This window comes from Charadrius vociferus, unplaced genomic scaffold (genome assembly GCF_000708025.1).
Source record: "Charadrius vociferus isolate BGI_N301 unplaced genomic scaffold, ASM70802v2 scaffold49, whole genome shotgun sequence".
NCBI lineage: Eukaryota > Metazoa > Chordata > Aves > Charadriiformes > Charadriidae > Charadrius > Charadrius vociferus.
The window spans coordinates 5,491,225-5,492,225 of NW_009661375.1; the positions used below are offsets into that span (position 1 = coordinate 5,491,225).

The 1,001-nt window shown below is 63.8% G+C and overlaps 1 protein-coding gene across 1 annotated transcript in view; it reads right to left on the minus strand.

Annotated features, from left to right (window-relative positions):
• Nucleotides 1–1,001, minus strand: part of OTX2 (orthodenticle homeobox 2) — a 3,996-nt gene that overhangs the window by 2,234 nt on the left and 761 nt on the right. The gene's annotated exons all lie outside the window — the stretch shown is intronic.

Here is a 1,001-nt window from a genome sequence, read left to right on the forward strand (position 1 = left end):
TGAAGCAGGGGGAGCGCTCCCTATTTGCTGTTTGCCAGCCGGGGACCCCCAGGAATCACCATTTAAGGCCTATTGAAGTCAAGCTCTTAATTAGAAACAATAGAGCATCAGAAAGGGAGGGAACAATTAGGGAAACAGAGGCAGGGGTTGGGGAGAAGGGGGGTAAAGATGTCTCATTTACCCTCTGAAGAGACCCTTTGCTCTCTCCCCCAGCCAGCGCCAGCCCCCCAACCCATCTCCCCCTCTTTGAGCAGGGACCAAGGCTCTGGGAAGGAGGGGTGCCGGGGAGGTTTCGTGGGGAAAAGGCTGAGGTTTGGCGTGGGGGGATCCCAGTCCCCCGGTGGCCACACTTCGCTGGGGCACGGCACCACGCAGCCCCAGGAAGCCTCCGAAGAGGCGGGAGGGATGCCTTTGGAGCTGCCCTGCCCCGGCTGCAGGGATGTCCTGGATCCATTTTGGGGGCAGCACAGGTCCCCAGGCCCCCCGTCCTGCCCTGCCAGCAGCGCCTCCAAAACGACGTCTGGATTGGGTCCCTGCAGGCTGCTTGCGGAGGAGACACGGCCCAGCACCAGGAGAGGAGTCCCCTCTGCCAAGGCCTCTTCTCGCTCATCAAAGTCCCTTCGAAAGGAGAAGCAGCCCCCCCAGTCTGTACTGATGTGAAAGGGGATCCCAGTCTGGCCCTGGCTCCAGTGATGCAGGGATCCCTGGGGAAGCGGGGCGGGGGGGGGGTCCTTTACGCCTTCTGCAGGTGTCCCAAAGGCCCACAGGACAGGCTGGGATTTGGCACCCAGGGCAAGGCAGGGTGCAGAGCCTGGGGATGCTGCGGAGCCCACCCCGGCTCAGAGAGGCCGAGGGAGCTGGGGAAGGGTGCGGAGGGCTCAGGAACTGGGATGCGGGAGCTGCACCACCCCCCCACACACACCGGTGCACAGGGAGGAAGGAGAGGGCACGCTCCAGCCCTGGGGAGGCAAATTGTCACTCCATCCCCGCTCCCCCCCCCC